The sequence below is a fragment of the Aotus nancymaae genome, unplaced genomic scaffold (genome assembly GCF_030222135.1).
Source record: "Aotus nancymaae isolate 86718 unplaced genomic scaffold, 86718_ANA_hifiasm-v0.15.2.pri h1tg000108l, whole genome shotgun sequence".
Lineage (NCBI taxonomy): Eukaryota > Metazoa > Chordata > Mammalia > Primates > Aotidae > Aotus > Aotus nancymaae.
Window position 1 is genome coordinate 44,353,704 of NW_026988523.1, and position 16,523 is coordinate 44,370,226.

Below are 16,523 nucleotides of genomic sequence, written 5' to 3' on the forward strand. Positions count from 1 at the left end.
AGAATTGCCTGAACCCAGGAGGCGGAGGTTGCGGTGAGCCGAGATCGCGCCATTGCACTCCAGCCTGGGTGACAAGAGCGAAACTCCGTCTCAAAAAAAACAAAAAACAAAAAACACTTCAGTTATCTCTTCCCCATAAATTAACAGGAAGAAAAAAAACGAAAAAAAGAAAAAAAACCACTTCAGTTAAGGTGAGCTTTCCATGCACACACATTGTTGTGTGTGTGTGTGTGTATGTGTGTGTGTCAGGGGGCTGCTGGGGTGGGAATGGCGACCAAAGAAAGGCTATTTTAGAAGAGCATTTCCTCTGAGAGGCTTTTAACTTGTTCTCTGACTTCTGTTTTATGTTAGAGATTTATTTGATCATGCAGTCAACAGCAGCACCATCTGATTTGCTAATAGACATTTTGTTATTTTTTGTTTTTCAGCTTTTATTTTAGAATCGGGTAACATGCAGGTTTGTTACAAAGGTATATTGTTTGATGCTGAGGTTTGGAGTATGACTGAATCCATCACCCAGGTAGACAGCGTAGACCCCAGTGGGTAGTTTTTCAGCCCCTGTGCTCCTGCCTGCGTCCCTCCTCTAGTATTCCCCAGTGTCTGTCGTTACCATTTTTATGTCCACGTATATGCAATGTTTAGCTCCCACTTATAAGTGAGAACATGCGGTATTTGATTTTCTGTTCCTGTGTTACTTCACTTAGGATAATGGCCTCTAGCTGCATCTATGTTGATGCAAAGGACATGATTTTGTTCTTTTTTATGGCTGTGTAGTAATCCATGGTGCATATATACTTCATTTTCTTTATTGAGTCCACTGTTGATGGACCCCTGGGTTGATACCATGTTTCTGCTATTGTGAATAGTGCTGTAGTGAACATATGGGTGCATGTATCCTTTTAGTAGAATGATTTATTATCCTTTGGGCATATATCCAGTAATGGGATTGCTGGGACAAGGTAGTTCAGTCTAATTTCTTTGAGAAATCTACAAATTGCTCTATACAGTGGCTGGACTAATTTACATTCTTGCCAACAGCATATAAGTGTTCCCTTTTCTCCACGGCCTTGCTAACATCTGTTTTTTTTTGGTTTTTTAACACCAGTCACTCTCACAGGTGAGAGATGGTATCTCATTGTGGTTTTGATTTGCATTTCTCTGATGACTAGCGATGTTGAGCATTTTGTCATGTTTGTTGGCTGCTTGTATGCCTTCTTTTTAGGAGTATTTGTCCATGTCCTTTGTCCATTTTTAATGAGGTTATTTGCTTTTTGCTTGTTGATTTAAGTTTTATATAGATTTTGGATATTAGACCTTTGTTGGGTGCAAGTCTGTGAATATTTTCTCCCATTTTGAAGGTTGTCTGTTTACTTCCTTGATAGTTTCTGTTGTTGTGCAGAAGCTCTTTAGTTTAATTAGGTCCCACTTGTCAATTTTTGTTTTTATTGCAGTTGCTTTTGAGGTCTTAGTCATAAATTCTTTGCCGAGGCCAATATTGAGAAGGGTATTTCCTAGGCTTTCTTCTAGGATTCCTATAGCTTGAGGTGTTAGATTTAAGTCTTTAATCCATATTGAGTTATTTTTCATATATGGTGATAGGTAGGGGTCCAATTTCATTCTTTTGCCTGTGAATAGCCAGTCATCCTAGCACCATTTATTGACTTGGGAGTCTTTTCTCCATCGTTTATTTTTGTGGCGTGTGCTAATAGACATTTGGTAATCCGGAACTTGGATATGACTTTTGGCTACGCTTAGATGTGGAGCTTTTTCTCTTGGTTGCACTTGTGTGTGTGTGAGTATAAGGAGAAAGGACTAAGACATGGTCACCTCTGTTTGCTGCTGTAGCAGCAAGGAGAATCTGGCAGAGGTAGACTGTGTGTGTGTGTTTGAGCGTGTGTGAGTGTTGGCCATGACACATTGACACATCCTGTCCCACGTGCTTGTCATTCTCCAATGTGCTAGGCTTCAAAACTTCACCAGGGGGCGCAATTGCAATTTCTCCCATTCATTTCATTCGTCAACCATTTATCTAGTTAGCCTCTGCCGTGTGCCTGTCACTGAAATGCATAGTTTTGTTTTAAACCTCATTTGAATCCTGTGAGGTAGATTATATTACCCTCTTTCCGTAAACAGAGTTGAGCTTTAGGGGAGGTTAAGTAAATCACACTGTCAGCAGCACGTGGAGAAGCCGGAATTTGAAGCATGTTTTTCTGCCTGCAGAATGTAAACCCGACGCCCTTACACCCCGCTGCCTCCCTCATGTCATGCTATCTCAGACCGAGTTTTGCTCTCCAACCCTCTCCCTCCTGGATATCCTTACGTGCTCAGCTCCCCACTGAGCTAGTCCCTGAAAGTCCCTGTTCACCTGACCAGCAAGTGATCACCTCAGCCCTTAGCCTGGGTTTGTGTTTTCTTATAACATCCCCATTTGGGACCTTGTCATTCTAATTTGCATTTTATTTAATTTATTATTATTGTTTTTGAGATAGAGTCTCACTCTTTTGTCCACGCTGGAGTGCAGAGATGCGACCTCGGCTCACTGCAGCCTCTGCCTCCTGGGTTCAAGCAATTCTCCTGCCTCAGCCTCCTGAGTAGTTGGGATTAAAGATGCTTACCACCATGCCCAGCTAATTTTTGCATTTTTAGTAGAGACGGGGTTTCGCCATGTTGCCAGGCTGATCTTGAACTCCTAGACTCAGATGATTCTCCTGCCTCGGCTTCCCAAAGTACTGGGATTACAGGTGTGAGCCATCACACCCAGCCAATATCTGCATTTTAAAGGCACTTTTCCAACTTAGATGCTGTGGAAGCATCCACACTTCATTTTACCTGGCCCTGTGGCTTGGCCTAAGTCTCCCTTAAGGTGGCCGTTCCCTAAACTTCAGGGTAGCTTTTGAGAGGAGGGATGCTGCCTCAGAGAGGGACAAGCCTTTAACTTATTTTCAATTAGCAATACAGCACCCCAGTCAGGACTGTCTGGTGAGGAGAGCAGGACCTCGCTGGAGGCCACTTGAGAGAGTTAGGGGTCCATCTTGACCTGAGTGACAGGACAGAGGAAAGAAGACTTCCTGAGAGGAGAGTGGTCAGCAAAGGCTGGGACCATGGAATTCCGTTTGAAGATATGGCTAAAGTATGGGGTAAAGGCAGCAGCAGATGGGCTGAGGCTTTTGTGACTTAGGGCTTCAAAGAAGCCCAAGCTAATCATTTCCTCAGCAAAATTTGTGCTTAGTTTTTGCTTTCGTATCAGAACACGAGCCAGGGAGTGGGGTAGAGGGGTGGGAGTGAGTCTTGAGTCTCATTATCCAGTTGAAAATCTGAAGTCTTCCTTTTTTTGGTAATGACTATAGAGTTTTCTTCGTATTTCACAGATTGAAACCCCTAACTTTGAGAATATGGCCAAACCTATTCAAAGATACTGCCCAGGGCTATTGATTTGCTGTCTCCAAAAGGACATTCTTGTCATTAAATCATATTTTCCTAAAGATGGGATGTGGCAAACCTTGTTGACTGCAGCCTGGGGCATAGCCAGCTCCCGAGCACAGGAAGGGACTTTCACACTGGACACAGGTGCTCCCTGACGTGTTTACAGGAGTCCTGTTTAGAGCTAGCACCCATCTCCCACAAGCCCCCAAGAAGACTCAAGGAGAACAGCACAGAATGGGATGCAGTTGGGGAAAACAATCCTGCACAGACCCAATCAGACTGCAGGCAGCCATCCACCTATTACTGTGCCCGCTACAGATCCTGGCCACAGACCTGGATGCAGACCTCAACTCCAGAAACGACGCTATGGAGTTAAAAGTCAGGATGGTGCTTACTGTGGGGTGGGGGGGGAAGGGTTGGAGAGGGGCCTGGGAGGGGCTTCAGAATAGTAAGATTCTGTTACTTGTCCTGGGTGGTAGTTACTGGGTGTGTTCTCTTTGTGATACTCTCTCAAGCTGTACACTTAGGATTTGTGATCTTTTCTGTAAAGTTTTTCAATAAAAGACATTTATTTTTAAAGCATCCAAGTTTCACTTCTTACTAATTGTATAATCTTGGGCAAGTCACTTAAGCTCTCCAAGCCTCAGTTTCTTCATCCCACACGATGGGGCCATGATAATGCCTGCCTCGCAGTGTGGTTAGGAATACGCGAGAATGCCTACAGGCTCTGACTGCGGGCTTGGCACGTTGCTCAGTAAACACTAGTCATGTCTGCTGTAGCGTCTGTTGCTCAGGCCACACTAGACGACTCCCTGCATGGACCTACTGTGCGTCCATGTCTTTTCGCATCTCCAGTTCTCTGCTCATTCAGTGCCCTAATCTTCTCCCCCGGGACACCCTGAACCCCAAATCTCATTGAGGGCACACACTGAAGACTCTTTTCCTCACCCTGGGTTTATCCTTTAGCCTCTGTTTAGCCTGTGTCCCTGCAGCCCTTGATGAACAATCCACTGGACCCGTAGCTTGTCCCACCAGACTGGGAGCACAGCCCTCTGTAGTGAACACCTTGGTACTGCAGGGATACTCACGGGCATCTCTGTGGGATACATGGTGTGGTTCCCTGAATGGGAGGATATGAGGGTTGTTCCTTTGTTCCACCATCTTACAGTAAAGTGCCATGCTGTGTTTTCACTACTGGGAAAATGTCATTTGGAAAATACACAGCAAGTGTTAGATGGTGCATCTGGCCTGCCATCTTGACGGGAGAGGGGTGAGGAACCAGGGGTGGATTGTGGCTGGGGCTGGGCCCTGCTTGGACTTGGTGCATCCAGTGTAGAGATCCCAGGCCAGGGTCTGCGAGCTGCTTCCAGAGCGGGCTCAGGTCTTATGAACAGGACACCCTCCACCTGGTGCATTTATCCTCCTTTCCCACTTCTGGGCCCTGGGCTTCCCTTTTTGTTTCTGGGGACAATACCCTGCTGCCTTCATGATACATCCTGAATCCAACCACTTCTCAACATTTCCACTGCTTACCCTTTGGTACAAGCCACTGTATGTGCCGGATGACGTTCTATAATAGTTCATAACTGGACCAGGCTGCCTGTTCTCCCCATCACAGCCACAGCCATATTTAAAATACGTAAATTAGATCAAGTCACTCACTGGTTCTATAATCCCCCAGTTTCTGACACACTGAAGAATAAAGCCCAGTCTTTCTTGTGATCAACTATGCACGCCCCATCACTCCTGCTAACTCCACGTCCTCACCTCCTACCCTTCCTCTTGCTGTTTTTCAGCCACAATACCTTACTTGACAGGACTTGGCTGGTCCTTGATGACTGCATTGCTCCCTTCTTGGGAACTTTGCACTGCCTGTTCCCTCTGCCTGGAATGTTCTTCCCCTGATAGTCACACTTGCTCACTGTATTGGGTCTCTGCTGGATGTGACACTCACAGCAGCCATCCTTGACTGCTCCATCCCTTAACCCTGATTTAGATTTTCATTGAATTCCTCTATGTTTTAGGCTCTGTGGACTTACTTTTCACTATGGATAGTTCTTCTGGGTCTGTCTCCTTGCCAGAATGTCAGCTTTTGTGGGCAGGGACTCACGTTTCTTCCTCCTGCGTCCCGAGGGTCTAGAAGGTGGTCTAGCACAGTGCGCTGCTTGGTAGATGTTTACTGAATGGATAAGAGAATGCAGTAAGATGGTGAAGTGAAGAGTGTCAGCATGACCCCTTGGTTGAGACAGTTGCTGTTCCATACCTCTGCCTCCAGCTGCAGCAAAGTCACTTGCTTCTTAGCTAGGTCCTGGTGTTCCCCAGACTAGTGGTGAGAGCCTGGACTCAACTAATTGGCTTCAGATCCCAGCTCTGCAGCTTATTAGGTGTGTGGGCTTAGGTAAGTTCCTTCATTTCTTTGGACCTTAGTGCCCTCTTCTGTAACAAGTAACAGCCACAAGTGTGCCTAGTCTTGTACGTGTATATTGGAGATGAAAATGGCATAGTCTGTTATACCTGGCAGGGCTTGGAGCAGTGATGCAGAGGGCCAGCTGTCCTGTGTCAGGGTTTGACCTTCTACTGGCAGGTAGAGTTGCTACCTGGGTCTGGACTGTGATTTTTGTCGGGGGATCCCTGAACTATTTTCATTCCTGTGTGGCACAGACTGTGCTTTACTGCTTGAGCTCTTTCTCCAATTGCCACAGCTCACCCCACAGCCTAGGGCTTTGCAGGGCCAGAAGGCCTGTGATGCCTTCTGCCTTCACATGTGCGTTCAGCAGAGAAATATCAGGAAGCCCCCTTGGCCCCAAATCTAATCCATGTTCTTCGATCTAGTTCTACTAATAAGACTGATTGTTTAAAAAAACATACTCTGCTTCCATTTAGTCTTTTTTTAAAGTCATATTTCTCCTCTTAGAACTCAGGAGGAGAAGACAGAGTATTATTTATTGGGCTCCTATATGCATAAGCTTATTTGACTTTCATAACAACTCTGTGAAGCAGCCAGGCATTGGTTGCCTTCCTATTTTGCAGGTGAGTCAACTGAGGCGTAGAGATGACATGTCCTGCATAAGGTCACCCATACAAGTGGCCGAACTGGGAGTCACACCTGAATCACCAAGCACCAAACCCAGAGCCTCTCCGTTTTACTATGGGTGTGTAAGGGTGTGTGTGGGGGCATGATCCGATCATCACTTAGGTCAGGGGAGGGCATCAGTGGAGGCCACGATCAGCAATCAGTCTTGGAGCTGGCAGGGGTGTAATAGTCAAAGGCACTGGATCTAAGACGTGGGAGTCCAAGGCCTGTATGGGGAGGTGTGCGGTGGGGCTGGGGTGGAGGAGAGTGGCACAGCGTCAGAGATGCAGCAGAAAGGGCAGGAGGGAGACCTCCCAGACTGCCCTAGGGGAGAGCTGAGGGAGCCCATTAGCCCGAGCCCTGGCCTAAGTGGGAGCCGCAGCTGAGGCTATTGCCAGAGAGAAGACAGGCAGGGAGTCCTGAAAGCTGTGAGTCCTTCCCGCTGCAGTAGAAAGGAAGAGAGGAGCAGCCTAGGGGGAAAGACCTGAGTAGGAAACAGAAAAATAGCTCTTGGGGAAGCAAAAATGTTTCCAGGTCTAGGGAAGGCTGCCCGTTTCTCTCAAGCACGTCTCTGCCGCCACCCCCCCTTGGTACCGTTGCCCCCAGTGGGGCAACATGAAGGTGGCTATTAAGATGCAAATGTGACCCAGGAGTGCAGACACATTAAAACTCTACAACCAGCTGTTAGGCTGAACTGGCCTTAGTTGGCCTGCTTAGCTTCAGTGAGCTCCGCATCCCCGGGCAGGGCTTGGGGAAGCGATGCCCAGAGGGCCAGCTGTCCTGTGTCAGGGTCCGGCCTTCTGATTCGCAGGTGGAGTTGCTACCTGTGACTCCCGTTAGGGACACCTGAACGATTGTGATTCCTGCATGGGCGCAGGCTGCTTGACCTCTTTCTCCAATGGCTGCAGCTACAGCTGAGGCTGGGCCTTTGGGGGGCGAGGAGGGAAAGTGACGGAGCAGCTTCAGCACAGGTGTCAGAGGAAGCCTCAGTTCTCTGGGCTTCTTAACTCAAAGCTTTATCAGGAGGCCATACATACAGAGGTAAAGAGCTGGCCTCTCCTAGATGAATACAAATAGCTCTCCCTCCTCCTATAAGAGGTGATAAGGCATACAATTTTAGGAGAATCCTGGCTGGGTCTTTTGCTAGCTGTGTGACACTTAAGAAAGTTCCTTAAAGCTCTCTTATCCACAGATTCCTCGTTTGTAAAAATCTGCCTAAAAAATATCTACCTTTTATGGTTATTGCAAGCTTAGCAACCCATTGCAGCAAGAAACAAATGTTTTCCTCCCTGTATCTTACCTTCTGTCCCCTCATGCTGTTCCGTGATGCTGCAACCTTCTGCATACATCATTCCCTCGGGTTAAAAAATAGCCTCCAGAAGACCTATACAAAAAATGTGAATATATATTTACCGAATCAATGTTTCAGAGGAACAACACTGGCAAGTGAGTATCCTCTGATCCCAGCCCTGGGGAAGAGTTTGTCATATTTAATTAGACACAGGGAGTGGGTCCAGGGAGAAAGTGACAAAGGCAGGGTAAGCACCGAACAGACCACGAACACGGGGTTCCCTTGAGAGAAGCGGCAACAAGGAGAGGAAGGCCAGGGGATGAGCTGGGGTGCTGGAGGAAAGGAGGCAGGCCAGGGCAGGGTGGCTCATGGCTGCTGGCCCACTGACGGAACCCATGATGGGGGCCCGTAGAGGCTCAGACTGATCTGCTATGCTGACCAGCCAGAGCTCACAGCCATTGTCTCGATGGAGGTTTCACCAGAAAGCCTTCTTTGGCCTTTGGGAATCCTGGGCCTGGGTCTGGTGGTTAGGCTGCAAAGCAATCTCCCAACACCTGTGCCCAGAGGGCTGCTGTGTGCCCTCTGCCCACAGTCGCTGGCATAAATGGGGCCTGCCCCATATACACACAGATGAACAAGATACATCTTTCTCCCCTGACCCAGGAGTTCTCAGCTGACTGCCATTCACCAACTCCCAGTTCCCTGCCCACCCAACAGGACTGGGCATCTGACCCCAGCCAACCTCACCTCCTGCCTTGGTCCCAGTGAGTAACTTTGTCTCCTGCAATGTACTGCTCAGAGTAATGAAATAGGCATAATAAAACCCTTAATATTTAAAGCTCAGGAGCTGTGGCCCATACCATCTTGAGCTAAAAATAATTCATCCTGGAGAAGGCCTGGCTGACTCCATTTCCTCTGCTTTGAGCTGCCTGGCTTGTTGAAGCTTTTCTTTGTGAGTGGACTGGAGGCTGCAGTTGACTGATCTCTTAGAGAGAGAAGCCTTCATTAATTTGCCTAAGGTAAATTCAACAAAAAATGTTGAGGTCTGGCCAGGCATGGTGGCTCATACCTGTAATCCTAGCACTTTGAGAAGCCTAGGTGAGCAGATCACCTGAGGTCTGGAGTTCAACACCAGCCTGATCAACATGGAGAAACCATCTCTGCCAAAAATACAAAATTAGCCGGGCATGGTTGCACATGCCTGTAATCCCAGCTACTCAGGAGACGGAGGCAGGAGAATCACTTGAACTTGAACACAGGAGGTGGAGGTTGCAGGGAGCCGAGATCACGCTATTGCACTCCAGCCTTGGCAACAAGAGTGAAACTCCATCTCAAAAAAAGAAATGCTGAGGTCCTACCATGAACCAGCAGGGCAGGGATTTTAGTCTGTTCTGTTCACTGCGACAGCCCCGGTGCTTAACATGGTGCTGGTACATAGTTGGGGTCAATAACACAGGCTGTCTCATGCATCAAGCCTCACAGTAACCCGTGAAGCATGTGTATCAGTCTCGTTTACAGATTACAAACCAAGGCTTCCAGAGGTGAAGTGACTTCCCCAGGGTCATTCAAGAAGCGGGCAAGCTGGGAGGCGAGGGCTTGTGTATTCACTCTTAGGTCGCCTGGATTAATGGGGACAGTTTTTCTACGCTGTACCATGTGAGAAGAATGGAGGGTTGGGTGGGCAGTCTCACTGTGTGCCATCTCATGGGCCTGCCAACATGTCATCCTAGACGGACAGCTATTTTTCTGTGACTATTAGCTGTTTCTCGTGCATGGTTATGACATTTAATGGGTCATTTGTGGGGAACAAAAATGGAGGGCGGGGGGCAGCAAAATTGGGGCTACATTGTCCTTCCATTGCTTTGTTTTTAGCCTCTGGAGGAGAAGGGCCGTTAGTTTCATTTAAAAGTGGATCCACCTACACAGGGCCAGGTGTACCGGGAATGTTCTGTAAGATGGAGTTGCTTTCCCCTTGATTTTGCCTCATCTCAAGATCTAAAGCTGTCACAGGGGAAAGATGCCAGGTCCTGCCTCGGAACCAACAAGTTCTAGCTGTGTTGGGTGTTTTAGAACGAAGAGTCATGGCCTCTGGTGTGTGGGCCGTGGGAAAGGCAGCTGCAAGGATCTGAGTCATCAAGACCAGCGGTTCTCCAGGTGCGTCCTGGGAACATGCTAGAAACGCAAAGGCGCAGGCCCCATCCAGACTCGCTGAATCAGAAACTCTGGGAGGAGCCTTGCAATCAGTGCTTTAACAGATCCTCCAGGTGATTCTGATGCACGCTCAAGTCTGAGAACAACTGATCTCGACCAAGGTTTGTCAGCGGCAGTGCTACTGATGCTTTGGACCAGATAATTCTTTGTTGTGGTGAGTGGCCTGCACATTGTAGGATATTAGCAGCATCTCTGGCCTCTACCCACTAGATACCAGTAGTATCTGCCTTCCAATTGTAACAACCAAAACTGTCTACAGACATTGCCTAATGTCTGCCTGTGGGTCAAAATCATCCCTTGCTAACAGACTAAAATCCCTGCAAGGATCCCTTACTTCTCGAAATACAGTCCATGGTCCAGCTGCCTCATCTAGGAACTTGTTAGAAGTGAAGACTCTTGAGGTCCACTCCAAATCTACTGAATCCGAATCTGCATTTTAACAAGATCCTCAGGTGATTCGGATACAGTTAGAATTCACAAGTGCTGACCTACATCAGCTTCTTCAGCTGGCCCCTCCCCACAGTTTCTGATTCAGCGAGTCTGGATGGGGCCTGCGCCTTTGCGTTTCTAGCATGTTCCCAGGACGCACCTGGAGAACCGCTGGTCTTGATGACTCAGATCCTTGTAGCTCCAGCATGCCTTACTCTCCCACTTCCACGAACCGGAGTTTGCAAAGGAGGAGATGGCTTTCCACAGGGCAGATGACTTGCCCAAGGTCACGTCTCCTGTCTCCTGAACAGGCAAGTCTGTGTTCCTTTACGGGGGTTGTTTCTGAAATTAGGAGAACTGCCTGTGTGGGTCCCGAGGCGAAGGTTTGCAGAGGGCTTTGCGGTAGGGACCAGAGGAGGCAGGAGCCAGCGCTTTTACACACTGTGGAAATGGCAGTCTCTGTAGTTGCCAATACATACAGTAGTTTTGAGGAGAATGGTCAGTTATTTTGTAGAATACCCTCAATTGGGATTTATCTGATTTTTTCCCTCATAATTAGAGTAGCGTATGGATTTTTGGGAGGAAGACCAGAGGGGCAAAGTGCTATTTTCATCATATCATAGGTCACATCATGGGTCAATCTTTATATTTTCCCCCAAGTAATTGATTACATTTTCTTGAAAATAAAGTGGTCAGGTACCTTAGCAGCTAGCCTCCAGCACAGTAACTTTACTTTGCCTTGTTGAATGCAAAGTAAGTCTTCTACAATAAAGTGCTTTTGAACTGTCCCAGAACTTCCTGCTTAGAGTCTCTTATGGCGCAGAAAAACCAGCCAGGCAATGTTAGAGCTGAGGTTTGATGCAAAGTCCCACCTTTCCTTTATTAATGGGGAGCCACCCGCTCAGCACTTCTCCTTTTACGGTTCCCATTCCTGATCATCGCACCCACCTAGTCAGGTTGACAGCAGGCTCCTGGAGAACACAGACTGCAGCCACTGATTCCAGGATAAAGGCCGTGAGAGGGATGCCAAACCGTCGTATGAGGGAGGCGCGGAGTGGTGCATTCTGACCAGGTTACCTTTCTTTTTTTTGAGGCAGAGTTTTGCTCTTGTCCATACTGGAGTATAATGCTATTATCTCGGCTCACCACAACCTTCGCCTCACCACAACCTTCGCCTCCCAGGTTCAAGCAATTCTCCTGCCTCAGCCTCCCTCCCGAGTAGCTGGGATTACAGGCACCTGCCACCACGCCCAGCTAATTTTTATATTTTTAGTAGAGACAGGGTTTTGCCATGTTGGCTAGGCTGGCCTTGAACTCCTGACCTCAGGTGATCCACTCGTCTCAGCCTCCCAAAGTGCTGGGACTACAGGTGTGAGCCATTGAGTCCAGCCCTGACCAGGTTTCTTCAGGTACTTTGGTCAAAATCTCATTTCAGGTGTGGCATTAACTGCTTGGGGAACTCTCTCTGTTAGAACAGATTGTTTGACAATATGATGAATTTCGAAGTACTCCAACAGCTACTCCTTTTTTTTTTTTTTACATTCAAATTCAGGAAATAAGCTACTTCTTACAATACCCTCTCATGCATACCTGCAAGACAGACAGACAGACGCACACACACACACACGCACACACACACACACACACACACAGATGTCTCCCCTACTGGCCTGCCAGATTTTGCAAAATTTCCTTTTTTTGAATTAACTGCACTGAGTTAAGGTAGTAAAAGTCTCTGCTAAAGTGCAAATGTTGTGTAAACCCAGGGTATTATATTTCTACTCCTGTTGTAACAAATTACCACAAACTTAGGAACTTACAGTTACACAAATTTGTTATCATACAGTCTAGAGGTCAGAAGTCTGAAATGGGTCTTACGGGCTATAATCAAGATGTTTGGCAGGGATGTGTTCCTTCTGGAGGCTCTGGGAAGAACTGAGTTTTTTTGCCTTTCCTAGCTTCTGGAGGCTGCCTTCATCTTCAGGTGCGTGACTCTTAATTGTGTGATTCTGCTTCCATCATCACATCTTCCCTTTGGCTTTGATGCTTCTACTTCTCTCTTATAAGGACCCGTGTGATTACATTGACCCACACAGTGAAACTGGGGTCATCTCCCATCTCCAGATCCTTAACCACATCTACAAAGTGCCATTGTAACACACTTTGACACAGTAGGATATTCATAGGTTTCAGGCATTGGGATGTGGATATTTTTTGGAGGAGGCAGGAGTATTATTTGGCCTACCATACTTAATTCACTCTTGCATTAAATGCAGATAATGATAACTATTATTAAATACTAAGCTCTGAGTACTGAAATAGATGTTACATGTCATTTGTTTGGCACAGGCTCTGGCACATAGCGCTAAGCACTGGTTAACTTATTAGTGGGGAGAAGGACTGAGCAGGTTGAGAATATGGGAGTTGCCTAGGGCAGGAGGGATTCAAATGGGGTGTTGCTCTGAACAGGTGCTGGGTGACATTGGTGGGAAAGTAAGTACTAGAGTTGTGTAAGTGACACCAAAAGGAGGGAAGTGAGAGACTGCTGAAAAGAAGCGTCGTTTTCTGAGCTGTTTTGACTGTAACATATTTTCTCGTCTCCCTCAGCTCTTGATTGAGGATAGCTGGTCTCTAATGTCCCTGAAAATCGCCCCTCCGCTCAGTTGCCCTTGCTCTGCACTCCTCCGTGGCCCCATTTAAGTCTTGCTCTTCTTCAAGGTCTGGCTCAAGCACTACCTCCTCCCAGAAGCTTTTACTAGTCATTTAGTAATCGTGGGCGTTTCCGCTCCTCTGCTGCCAGCAGTGCTCATTTCGAAGACGCTGGTGTGCAGTGCCCTAGTCTAGTTTTTCCAGGTAGATAATAAAACGCTTTGTTGTACTATGTTACTTGCAGTGCAATCTCAGAAACGGAACTCCACTCCCCCTGCGATTCCACCATCGACCTATGAATTCTCTTTCTGCTTAAAAGCCCCTCCTTTGCCCACTTCCTAAGCATGTAACATTTTGTTGTTGTTGGCAAAAAACATTATTTTCCTTTAAAATGTACAACCGAAAAAGCTCAGCCTGGAAGAGGAGGGAGACAGGGGTATACCAGGGAGCCCATTTCAGGGTAGGGACCTGTGCATCTGATCTCTCTACCCATATCTTTGTAAAGGAGGGGAGGTCTATAAGCCAGAAATTTCAGAAGGGAAGGGAAATAATGCTGTGCTGGTGCTTTTCCTGGAAGGGGTCATCCTTTGAATATAGACCACCACCTCCATCGGATGACATCAGAATCACAGACCGGCAGAGCCCTTGGAAATCACATAACACACCCATCCCCATCACACACATGGACACACTGAGGCTCAGATAGGGAAGGGTACACACTTTGGGCACACCCCAAATCAGAGAGGCGAGGTCAGGACCAGCCACCTGAGCTGCTGTAGCGGGGGACTGTGGCTCCAGGCCTGGATATGCACAGCAGAGCATGAGAAACATCAGTCCTGTGAATGACCTCGTGGAGAGAAATGGCTGTGATCGTCAGGGAGCAGCCACTACCAGGGGCGCCTGACCTCGGCAAAAGGTGGCTACGCAAACGCCAGAAACTGGCTAAGGGTCACGAGCTTCCAGACTGTTTTCAGCACCGAACGGTGGCGGTCTCTGCCAGCTCAGCTTCTTGGGGTCTCTCGGGTGAGGCTGCTATTGCTTGAGGGCCGGGAGAGGCCGGCAGCACCCGAGTCAGGCTTGGCCTCTGCGCTCCGTCTCGCCCCACCTCTGTCTTCAGCAGGGCCGGGGCAGCGCCGCGTTTCTGGCCTTGGGGCGGCGGCCGCCTCCCGAGCAGGACGGACGGTTCCGAGTCGCTTCTCCCTCCGGCCGAGAGGGGGCGCTCCTTGCTCTGAAGTCCCCGCAGGCTGCCGCGCGGGACCCTGTGTCAGGACCACGGCCTCGCAGTGCGCGTGCCCAGAACAGCCGGTGCCGGAAGGGGACGGGCCGGCAGCCGCTTCTGTTCCAGGCTGGGACTCGGTCGGGTGGAGAACGCGGGCGCGACGAGGGATGAAGCGAGGAGCGCAGTGGAAGCGTTTTCGGGACTGTGAGGTCCTCGGAGGAGGACACTCGAGCGAGCGGGGGCCGCGGGAGTTTTCTGGCTGAAGTCGAGGGAGCGGCGGGGCTGGGTCGGTGGTTGTCCGAGGCCCACGGGGTGGAAACGCCGCGCGCAGCGCTGGGGCGGCACGTGGGTGCCCAGGACGCAGGAGGAACCCCGGCCGGGCTCAGGGGCGGGAACATCTGAGCTTGAAACTCGTCACTTATTTAGCCCGCATTCCTTGTCTCTGGTAAACCCGCAGAACAAAGTCTTCATGATTCATTCATTCTTTTTTTTTTTTCAGACAGAGTCTCACTCTGTCACCCAGGCTGGAGTGCAGTGGCGCGATCTCGGCTCATCGCAACCTCCGCCTCCTGGGTTCAGGCAATTCTCCTGCCTCAGCCTCCTGAGTAGCTGGGATTACAGGCACGTGCCACCATGCCCAGCTAATTTTTTGTATTTTTAGTAGAGACGGGGTTTCAACATTTTGGCCAGGCTGGTCTCGAACTCCTGACCTCGCGATCCACCAGCCTCGGCCTCCCAAAGTGCTGGGATTACAGGCGTGAGCCACCGCGCCCGGCTATTCTTTCTTCTTAACAAAAACACAAGGTGATTCGCATGCTGAGGCAGATTTGGGAAAACGCTGGCATAATTAATGGAATCAGGCCTCCAGAGTTCCAGTTCCAGTTCTACCTTTCAGGAACACATGACCTTGGGGAAGTGGCCCCCTTTCTTCCGTCTGCATTTTTCTTGTGTGTATTACTGCAATTACTTTTCACCAACCTAATAAAATGAGAGTATTGGGCTAGATGGTCACAAAGGGTCCTTTGAGTCTTGAGCCTTTCTGTCTATGAAACCCACTTAGTGTCAAGGCCCCATTCTCAGGCCTGCTTACTCCCCTCTTATCCCTGTTGGAGATGGGAGAGGACAGAGCTGTTTTTCAGACATCTTAAGTTAAGCCCAGGCTCTCTGCCGAGGATGAAGTTCTCTGATTACAGAGCAATTTGTTCAGGAGACACTGAAGATAATTAGCAAGAGAAGAGTCAGTGCGTCTTGAATGGAGTTTTTCTAATACCTTAGGCATTCATCAGTCAATTCCATGAGCACTACACTGGCTGGTCAGGTCTTCAACGTGGGGCACTAAATGTAGGCTCTTCACAGGCACTAGAGAAGCACGTGCAAGAAGACACATGTAGTTTCACTTGGGGGTGCTTGATGCCCAAGAGGAATGACTGCCATGTCGTTTAATTCTCTTTTCACTTAATATTCATTTGGGGAAACATTTTTGAGTGCTTGGGACACAGCAGATACTGTCAGTAGCAAAAGTGACTATGCCACCTTCCCTCCCCTCAGGAGACTTTTAACACAGTGAAAGAGACAGACTGATCAAAACTGCACTGCAAAGCAGAATGCAAAATGTAGTAAGCGGGACACCTGCAAGGTGCTATGGGGGTTAAGGTGAGCTCTGATTTGGTTGGGGTCATGCTGACTCCAGAATGATGACTGGGTATGCCATCAGCAGGATGGGATGAGAAGACACTTGGGGTGGGGGGGATAGTGTAAGCAAAATCGCAAAAGAGGGACAGTCTGGGGCAAAAGAGAAAGTGGGTGATGGTCGATTTGCCTAGATCACAGCACTCTATACACTACAAAATAGAATTAGAAACATACATCAGGTTCAGCTTGTTTGAAAAGATGTTGGACTTAATTTACTGTCAGTGAGGAGACATTTGGGGTTTCTTTTTGGCATAGGAGTAGCATAATGTGCGTTCTGTATGTGGAGTTGCACATTAACAAAATGCAAATGAGAGGAATGCACTCCCATCTTGTTCTTCTGAAATGAAACCAAGAAGCTATACAAAAGGAAAATAAGGATTGCAGAGTTTCATGCTCTCCATAGTTCTGGGAAAAGTAAGACCTGGCAATGCCAAGCTCCGTGCCAGTTTCTAGAGTCTCCATTGATTCCCTGGGCTGGTGGAATCAGAGAGGTGAGACAAGAAGCTGTTTTCCCCAAATGACTCAGCTGCCAGGTG